Source organism: Eulemur rufifrons, chromosome 7, assembly GCF_041146395.1.
Source record: "Eulemur rufifrons isolate Redbay chromosome 7, OSU_ERuf_1, whole genome shotgun sequence".
NCBI lineage: Eukaryota > Metazoa > Chordata > Mammalia > Primates > Lemuridae > Eulemur > Eulemur rufifrons.
The window spans coordinates 145,832,684-145,843,016 of NC_090989.1; the positions used below are offsets into that span (position 1 = coordinate 145,832,684).

Sequence of the window (10,333 nt, forward strand, 5' to 3'; positions counted from 1 at the left end):
GGATGAACCAGGGCCTGACAGAGCCGAAGTACTATCATTTACAACAACATGGATGGAACTGAAGGACATTAAGCAAAATAAGCCAGGCACAGACAGACAAATTTTACATGTTCTCACTCCTATGTGGGGGCTAAAAATTAAAGCAATTGAACACATGGAGATAAAGAGTGGAATGATGGTTACCAGAGTCTGGGAAGGGAAGCAAGGGGGTGGGGACAGAGTGGGGATGGTTAATGAGTGCAAAAATACCATTAGATAGAACGAATAAGATCTAGTATTTGATAGCACAGCAGTTACTATAGTCAACAATAATTGTAAATTTAAAAATAACTAAAAAAATGGAATTGAAATGTTTCTAGCACAAAGTAATGATAAAATTGAGGTGATGGATACCCCCCCAAAAAAGGATCACACTGGATAATTCCCACATGGAAAAGTGTGAGGAGAACTTCCCATGGCTGGACTACAAGAACATTTTCAAGTGGTAGAAGTGGGCAGCAAGATCTACGTGGATGATAGACTTATTTCTCTGGAGGTGAAGCAGAAAGGTGCTGACTTTCTGGTGACAGAGGTAGAAAATGATGACTCCTTGGGTGGAAAGAAGGGTGTGAACCTTCCGGGTACAACTGTGAACCTGGCTGCTGTGTCAGTAAAGGACATTCAGGATCTGAAGTTTGGGGTAGAGCAGGATGTAGATACCGTGTTTGCGTCTTTCATCTGTGAGGCATCTGATGTCCGTGAAGGTAGGAAGGTCCTGGGAGAGAAAGGAAAGAGCATCGTGATAATCAGCAAAATCAAGAATCATGAGGGAGACTGGGGGTTTGACAGAATCCTAGGAGTCTGCAGTGTGCTCATGGTGGCTCATGGTGATGTAGGCATTGACATTCCTGCAGAGAAGGTCTTCCTGCAGGAATAATCGCCAGAAGATGATTCTTAGGTGGTGCAATTAAGCCTGGAAGGCTGTCACTTGTGCTATACAGATGTTAGAGGGCATGATTAAGACGTCCCACCCCACCCAGGCTGAGGGCAGTGATATGGCCAATGCAGTCCTGGATGGAGCTGACTGCATCACGCTGTCTAGAGAAACAGGCAAAGGGGACTCTCCCCTGGAGGCTGTTCTCATGTAGCACCTGACTGCTGGTGAGGCAGAGGCTGCCATCCACCACTGGCAGTTACTTAAGAAGCTCCATTGCCTGGCACCTGTTACCAGCAACCCCACAGAAGCTGCTGCCATTGGCACATGGAGGCTTCCTTCAAGTGCTGCAGTGTGGCTATAATCGTCCTCACCAGGTCTGGCAGGTCTGCTCAGCAGGTGCCCAGGTAGTGCCCACGTTCCCCCATCATTGCTGTCACACGGAATCACCAGACAGCTTGCCAGGCCCACCTGGACCACGGCACCTTTCCGGTGGTATGTGAGGACCCAGGCCAGGAGGCCTGGGAAGAGGATGTGGACCCCTGGGTGAACTTGGCCATAATTTTTGGCAAGTCCTGCAGAATGCAGAATGAGGAGGTCTCAGAACTTTTCTAATCACAGTCTCAGAAGATGAGGGTGGGCAGGCTAAGACGGCCCCAAGGATTCCTGCCTCCTGGTATTCACACCCCTGTGGGATTACCTCTCCTTGAGTACGGGCAGGACTTACTACTTCCTTCCAATCAACAGAGTATAGAAAAGGTGATGGGATCCCATTTCTGTCGATTATGTCCTGTAAGGTTGTAACTTCCATCTTACTGGCAGACTCTCTCACAAGACTCTCTCCCTGCAAGGTGTGATCAAGAATGGCAGCTGGTGCATCTTGGAAACTCACACTCTGTGCTTGAAAAAAGTGTACAGGAACAGGAGAAGGTGAAAACTGCCTTGAGTCTTAACCTGAAGAAGTCAGAAGGAGATGTTTCCTGGTGGGGAGAGAATAGGGCAAGAAATGGCTAATATACCCAGTGGCATCCCTAATGTTTCAGAGCCACGAAACAAACAAAAGATTGAAAAGGATGAAGAGGTCATACTTTGAAAGAGAATCAGAAGAGAAACAGGATGAGGTGTTAAGCCAAGAGATTTCCAAGGCCAAGTGCACTCACAGACTTCTGCTCCCTGGCAGGAAAGACTAATCATAGCAACGAGTTGACATTTAACAGGTGGGGCTCCATTCTGCTGTCCAGAGGCAACTGCTAATATCACTTTGGCAGAGTGCCGTTGGTGGAGAAATATAATTAAAAAAACTAAAATCTTCTCCCAACCCAGGAAAACCTCTCCAAAAATGTAGCAAAGGAGGGAAAACGATTTTATTACTGAATAAGCATTAAACATGTCACACACAATGTGCTTAGATTGCAAAGACGGAAGGGAGATGCCACCATTGCATACATGTTCTCAGGGTACACAATAAGTAGTCCTCAACTAAGAGGGCTTGACAGCATCTTCTGTCACACAGAGTTGTCCTAATTTTATTATGAAAATTAGAGAGACCCTCTGTGTTGGTTTTACCTGGAGACGAAACAAACCTTTTTGCAAATTGGAACAAAGTGCCGCCTTGGCCACCAAAGTTAGGCTTTACCTTCTCGCAGGAACTGAGAGACAGAGGCGCTCTCTCCCTGATGTCTGCGTTTCAAGAAGGTGGCTCCCAGGTCCTTGAGGAATCATTCCTGAGTTGTGGGACTGGTGAGAGGCTTATTTAGTCATTACAGAGATTTAGATCCATCATTTTGAAGATTTGGGAGCTCTCTCCCAAGCCTGAGGATTTTTTGAAGCTTTTCTCCCAGGTTGCACCATTACTATACCATTATGGCCTGGAACTTTATCACTTCTCAACTGTCTGACTTACCCAGAAAGTTCCTTGCTTCCTGTGCAGGTCAGGACCACGTCTCAACAGCGATGCAATATTGTGCAGCACAATAGTGCAAATCACCCCAGTGCTGAAGGGCTTGTTCTATGAAAGGTATTATTTCTTCTTTTATGTTAATAAGAAACCCTCTTATTTTACACGTTGCTCACAGTTAGTTTCTTATTGATTCTATGGGACTGCCTCTTCTTGTAGACACTGATTTTGCAAACGTGGCAGTTGGTATCGACGTATGTTTTCGGTAAAACAGAAGGAGATTAGTTGCTTTCAAGGAATTCTGCTATTGTATGTGCATTTTTGTAGAAATTGTTACTGAACTTATATACTTAACTATAGTCAGGTTTCTGTAAAATTTAAATAAAGCCAACTAAAAAAAAGTTCTTCTCCTTCCCTCCGCTGCCACCTGCCTGGCCAAGACCCCAGCCGTGGGAGGAGTGGGCAGCGGCAATGACACCAGGTGAAAAAGACAGAGAAAGAAATTCTGAAACAAAAGGGAAAGGGGAGAGAAGTCTCTTCCCTTGTTTTCACCAGGGAAAATTAAGCCTCTTATTTTTATTTTTGTATTTGCCTTTACACCATCCAGTATATTATCTCTGCATTTTTTTTTTCTTTGAGACAGAGTCTCGTTCTGTGGGCTGGGCTGGAGTGCTGTGGCATCAGCCTAGCTCACAGCAACCTCAAACTGCTGGGCTCAAGCAATATTCCTGCCTCAGCCTCTTGAGTAGCTGGGACTACAGGCATGCACCACCACACCCGGCTAATTTTTTTCTGTTTTTAGTAGGGATGGAGTCTCGCTCTTGCTCAGGCTGGTCTCGAACTCCTGACCTCAAGCAATCCTCCCACCTCAGCCTCCCAGAGTGCTAGGATTACAGGCATGAGCCATTGCATCCGGCCAATCTCTGCATATTTTTTAATAAAAGTTGACAACATACTGTATCTAGACTTCTAAGTCCTAAGAATATTTTTAAATCTAACTTTACATTATGAATATTTTTACATCATTGAAAATTTTCTCATAAATGCCATTTTAATACATATGACCTCCTCATACGGAAGTGTCTAAATTTATTTAACTGCTTCCTTATTTTGGAATTGGAATTTGAGTTGACTCTAATTTTTTCTATTGTAAATAATGTTGTAAAAATACATTATAACATATATTTTTAAATGTTTCAACATTTCTTGAGATTCTTAGATGTAAAATTAATGAATCAAAGTATATACATGTTTCTAAGATTTTTGATAGTCCCTGTCAAATTGCTCTCGGAAAAGCTGCAACAGTTTTTGCTCCCACCGGAAGATCTAAGACTTTGCCAGTACTGAGTGTTGATCCAGGAGGTTCAACATCTGACTATAGGAGTTCCAGAAAGGAAAAAGAGAAAACAGAAGAAGAAAATTATCAAAGATTTTGGCTTGAAAAATATGAAATTGCTCTTTTTATAGGTCCAAAAAAGCTTAACTAACAGTACTTTCATATGCTTCAACCTACTAAATTACAGGAAAGATTTCTCAGAACTCAAAGGCAAGAGCGTTCAGCTTGAAAATGCCAAATGAATGAAATAGTATGAACAAAAGAGTCACACCAAGGCATGATATCAGGAAATTTAAGAACACTCAAGATAAAGGAAAGATCCTGGAGGAGGGGAATAGAGTCGAGAGAGGCAGAGAGAGACACAGAGAGGCAGAGAGAGGCAGAGAAATAGGTCACTTTAAAAAGATGAAGAATCCTAATGCCACCAGACTTCTCAACAGCAAAAGTTAATGCTTGAAGGCACTGGAGCAATGCCTTTAAAATTCTAAAGGAAATAATATTCATCCTAGAATTCTTTACCCAGAGAATGATCAACCAAGTGTAAGAGCAGGATAAAGATTTTTCAGACATGCAACAACTAAATAAAACTACCTCCCAGGTGTCCTTTTGTGGGAAGTTACTGCAGGGTGTGCTTCAGCACAACAGAGAGGAAACCAAGCAAGCAGGAGATGTGGAGTCTAAGAAACAGGAGCTCCATCCCAGGAGGATAGAGAAGAGAACTCCAAGGATAGTAACGGTTGCTTAAAGAGCAGAGTAGAGGGGAGGAGAAATGAGGGCTGGGGGTAGGGAGTGGTATGGCCTAGGGGAGGAAGGCGGGAAGGGACCAAAAAAAATTAGGCATTTGGAGAAATTACTAAAGTCACTAATTAGGCAGATCTACAGGAACATTTGGAAAAAAATTAATTATAGGCACAAAGAAGACTTAGCAAATACTTGAAAAGAAGATAAAGGAAAAATAAAATAAGAAAGGAAGCAGCAATATCTTTTGTGTTGTAATTATGTTGAGAGACTGAAGAAGCAGGAAGGACAAGAGAACTAAATTCTCAACCATCTCAACAGCAAGTCAACAGAAAATAAAAGTTCTGAACTGGAAAATTATAAGATAAGGATACTATTTAGAAATTTTGATGGTAAATTCCAAAGGGGGGAAAAAAGCAGCTAAAAGTGATACTGAGGATCTTTTCTGGAGTGTAAGACTAGTGTGAGAGTTGGGGACAAGAGACAGCTATATTTTGTTATAAATTTTTAGTGCTGTTTAATTTTTTGCATACATTTTTTAGAAAAAAATTAAAACATATTACAATTTAGTGCCTGCTTTGGCAGCACATATACTAAAATTGGAATGATACAGAGAAGATTAGCATGGCCACTGTGAAAAAATTTTTTAAAAAATTATTACAATTTAAAAATCCCCTACATACCACTTTTCCTACCACCCCAGAAAAAGCATGTGAACTAATCTTAATGTGTTTCATAGGTCAGATAAACCATTTTAACTTCTGCTCTGATATTTATCTGGAAATAAAACTATTTTGGTGTTCTCAATGAACCCTCTGACTCATACCTGGAGACGTGTTAGCATTTGTGACCTCAGAGATTTTTAGATCTCTTCTGTTCATGTGAATGATGTTGTGGTTCCCCTCTCCCTTCTTTGAATTTTCCACCTCCTGGCCGTTATCAGGGCCTGGAGAGAATGCTGGTTCCACACCCGAGAGTGGGCATAGTGTTTTGGTAAGAGTATTGGGACATGACTTGGTTATAAAAGGGTTGATTAGGGTGAGGGTTCTGATCTGCAGCAGGTCTACTAATGTCCCCTGAAACCAAGCATTTTCATAGAGCTTTGGTGCCACAGTAGCTGAGTTTGAGCTGATCCTGCCATTTATTAGCTTCTTTGACCTCGAACAAGTTATTTAATTGATCTAAGATTCTGCTTCCTCATTAAACAAAATGGGGACAATAATGACCTCTTCTTAGAATTGTGATGAGGACTAAATGGGACACTGTATGTGATAACGTATGTAGTGCGCTTATCTGGAGTGGTCAATAAATTAGCTATGATCAGTATGATTTTTAAGAACAATGGGGACCCTATGCAAATCATAGGTATACAGGTAGCATAAGTAGTACTGAAAATAATGTAGCACAGTAAAAAAAAAATCATAGGGTTGGTATCAGATAGATTAGAGTTCATATCTGGGGTCAGTTACTTACCCTCTGTATGATTCAAGTGAAGTGATCAGACAAAGGTGAGGTGGTCAGTGCGTCACTCTGGGGCTCATGTCAGTGAGGGCTTCACACAGCTGTGTCTAGGATGACCAGACCAGAGCACACTTGCTAAGATTTTCAACATTTTGATGAATAGAATTTGAAAATCAGCTGTCATTTTAAAGCCATATAAACAACATATACAGTGCCGTGATGTTCATAACATATAAACAGTTCCTACATTTTAATAAGAAAAAGGTAACGAAATAGAAAAATGGGCAAAGGATATGTCAGAATAAATAGAACAGAATAATACCTATATGAAAATATTCCTGATATTTAATATTCAAATAAAATAAAACAATGATATAACTGGTTGTTTCTGGCATCCAGGAGCTGTGGAGGCTAACGTCACTCCATCTTGGGTGGTAATCTGCCATCTTGGCCTTGATTAACCCCTGTCCCAGGAGCGCCTACAAGATTTATACTTTATTTACTGTTCCCCTGTAAGCCAAAATGACCTTGATGTTATCATAAACATAAATCTTGCCCTTAGGCAAATTACAGGCTATGAGGCACATAGCATTCTTGCTTTTTCCTAAAGGTTCAACTTACATTGTCCTGCACATTCCTTCTGGAGTACGTGTATCCTTCCCCTGTGGTACATAAGCCCTGGGTCTGGGGGGTAGTGGTACAGAGATCTACCTGTCTTGGGGCTGTGCAAGACCACGCTTCTGTTTGTAAGTTTCCCAATAAATCATCCTCTACCGACACACTGGATTTGTCTGCCTAGTTCTTTGGTTTCTCAGCTCCTTCTGTGTTTGGAGCTCGCTTTGCATATGTGGCCCTTTCACAAGACAGAAACCAAATTGATATCAGTGTATTTATTTTTATTTTATTTAGAGATAATCATGCATTCACATTGAGTTATAGGTAGTAATACAAGGAGATCCCTTTACCTAGTTTTTGCCAATAGAAATATCCTGCAAAACTACAGTACAATTTCACAACCAGGATATTGACATCAGTACAGTCAAGATACAGAACAATTCAATCACCATTAGGATCAGTCATGTCGTCTTTTTATAGCCACATGCAAGAATGTTATATAAGTGAAATATGTAACCTTTTGGGATTGGCTTTTATTCACTCAGTCTAATTCTCTGGAAATTCATCCCAGTTGTGATGTGTCTCAATAGTTTGTTCCTTTTCATTACTGAGTAGCGTTGGACGGTATGGATGTGCCATACATGCGCCCATTAAAGGACTATTAGGTTGTTTATAGTTTTTGGCTGTTACAAATAAAGCTAGTATGAACTTTCATGTTCAGGTTTTTGTGTGAACTTGGGTTTTTATTTCTCTGGAATAAATGCCCAGAGGAGCAATTGCTGGGTTGTGTGGTAGTTGCATGTTTAATTTTTTTAAAGAAACTACCAACCCATTTTTCAGAGTGGCTATGTCATTTTACATATCTATCAGCAGTGTATAAATGATCCAGTTTCTCTGCATGCTTACCAGTATTGTTAAATTTTAGCCATTTTGATAGGCATATAGCAGTATTTCATTGTGATTTTAGTTTGCATTTCCCTAATGACTAGTAATGTTGACTATATTTCCTTGTGCTTATTTGCTATCTATGTATTCTCTTTGTTGAAGCGTGTCTTCATGTCTTTTTGCCTACTTTCTAATTAGATTCCTTGTGTTTTTACTGTTGAGTTTTGAAAGTCCTTTATGTATTCTAGATACTAGCCCTTTGTTGGATATGTGGTTTGCAAATCGTTTCTCTCATTTGGTAGCTTGTTTTTTTCCTCCTCTTATCAGTATTTTTCACAGAGCAAAAAAGTTTTTTATTTTCATAAAGTCCAATTTATCAATTTTCATTTTTTTAATTGTGCTTTTGGTATCAAGTCTAAAAACTCCTTGCCTAAACCTTACATGTGAAGTTTTTTTTTCTCTAAGTTTTATAATTTTGAGTTTTTCATTTAGGTCTATGACAATTGAGTTAATTTTGCATAAAGTGTAAGGTTTAGGTGGGTTCATTTTTTTGCTATGGATGTCCATTGGCTCCAGCACCATTTGTTGAAAAGTTATCCTTCCACCATTAAATTTCTTTTACATCTTTGTAAAAAATTCACTGGGCATATTTATGGTATGCTATTTGTTAGTTATCTAGTCTGTTCCATTGATTTATATGCCTGTTTCTCCACTAATACCACACAATTTTGATTTCTGTAGCTCTATAATAAGTCTTCAAATCAAGTAGTTATTTTTCTTATTGTATTCTTTTTACAAATTGTTTTCACTATTCTAGTTTCTTTGCTTATCCTTATGAAGTTTAGAGTATCAAAGTTGTACAAACTTCATAAAAGGAATTGGGAAATGTTCCCTCCTATATTCTGGAAGAGAATATTTAGAATTGGTGTTAATTCTTCTTTAAACATTTGGTAGAATTCTCCAGTAAAACCAACAGGGTTTGGAGATTTCTTAATTGGAAGTTTTAAAATTATGAATTTAATTTGCTTAATAATTATAGGGCTATTTCATATCAGATGAGTTATGGTAGTATGTGCTTCCTGAAGAATTAGTCTATTTCATCTAAGTTATCAAATTTATGTGTTTAGAATTGTTTGTAGTATTAGTTTATTACCCTTTTGATGTATTCAGGGTCTGCAATGATATCCCCTGTTTCATTTATGATTTTGGTAATTTGTGTCTTCTTTTTTCCTTGGTTAGCCTAAGTAGAGGGTTGCCAACTTCATTCATCTTTTCAAAGAACTAACATTTCCCTTTGATTTTATCTATTGTTATTCTATTTTCAATGTCATCTTCTTCTGTTATTATCTTTATTATTTCCTTCCTTCTCCTTGATTTGGGTTTATTTTGCTCTTCTTTTTCTAGGTTCTTGAGATGGGAAACTAGATTACCGATCTGAGACTTTTGCTGTTTTCTAATGTAAACATTTAGTACTTTAAATTTTCCTTTTAGCACTGCTGTAGTTTCATCCCACAAATTTTGATAGTTTGTACATTCATTTTCATTCAGTTCAGTGTGTGTGTGTGTGTGTGTGTGTGTGTGTGTGCACTTAATTTCCTGTAGGGAAGGAACAATAATTTTCTCTCTACCCTTCATAAGTTCTAATTAGAATGGACTCCTGTAACAAAAGACAGATTAACAATAGAAAAGCAAATAGCAGTTTTAATAATGTGTACATTAATAGGCAGTCTGGGCTAAGTGTGCATCCCCTAGTCTCTGCCCTCCACCTCGTCTCTGTGCAACAGTCTGCAGAAGATGGACCTGAGAGCAGACGGTGTCACCAGCAGGGACAGGAGAGCAGACGGTGTCACCAGCGGGGAGGATTACGAAGGAATGAGTGACTGGGAAGTGTGGGGAAGCTATCACAGCAGTTCAAGTGAGGGCTGCTGGTGGATTCTGGATATATTTTGAGGGTAGAAGCAACAGAATGTACTAATGGATTGCCTGTGTGGTGTGAGGGAAAGAGAGGTGTGAAGGATGAATTATGAACTTGGCCTGAGCAACTGAGAGACACAGATGTTATTTATGGGGAGTCCCAAGGGGAGGACCAGGTTTGTGGGATATGACTCAAGAGTTTTCTTTGGGAAACATTATACTTTAGATCCCTCAAATGGAACTGTCGTGTAGGCAGCTACACGTGCCAATCATGAGGACTAGAGGTATGAGTGTGGGCATCCCTACCCTGTTGATGACATCAAAGCTATGGGAATGGACACCTGTATCTAGCGGGGTCAACACAGAAGAGACGAGGTACAAGGGCTGAGCCCAGGCTCTCCTGATATAGACTGAAATTAGATAAGGGATGGCAGCGTGGGAAACTACTCCTTTGACTGATTCTGTTTTCTTAGTGAAACCAGAAGCAAGGCCAGCATCTGAGAATAAGGACAGAGGATCAGGTATGAAATGGCCATGTTGGAGGCTGAGGCCAAATTGACTAGGACACCATGTA

General features: G+C 40.0%; 2 pseudogenes; both read left to right on the forward strand.

The window, feature by feature from the left end:
- Positions 1–413: 413 nt before the first annotated feature.
- On the forward strand, positions 414–1,528 carry LOC138385817 (pyruvate kinase PKM pseudogene; annotated as a pseudogene).
- Positions 1,529–5,453: 3,925 nt separating this feature from the next.
- LOC138388875 (U6 spliceosomal RNA) lies at positions 5,454–5,552 on the forward strand (annotated as a pseudogene).
- The last annotated feature ends 4,781 nt before the right edge of the window (positions 5,553–10,333 follow it).